This window comes from Ailuropoda melanoleuca, chromosome 4, assembly GCF_002007445.2.
Source record: "Ailuropoda melanoleuca isolate Jingjing chromosome 4, ASM200744v2, whole genome shotgun sequence".
NCBI classification, from domain to species: Eukaryota; Metazoa; Chordata; class Mammalia; order Carnivora; family Ursidae; genus Ailuropoda; species Ailuropoda melanoleuca.
In genome coordinates, this window is record NC_048221.1 from 93,608,221 (window position 1) to 93,608,424 (window position 204).

A 204-nucleotide genomic window follows, 5' to 3' on the forward strand; every position below is an offset into this window, starting at 1 on the left:
CATCAGGATCACTACCCCATGAAGCTCTTTTTAAAAAAGTGTTTTGTTTTTGTCTTTTTGTTCAAGTAAGACGCCTGTATTTAACTTTTTGTTTGGCAATGACTGTGGATTTATAGCAGGTTGCAAAGACACTTTAGAGAAATCCTTGTACCCTCCACCCAGTGTCCCCCAGTGATTGCATTTTCCATAACCGAAGTTTGAGAT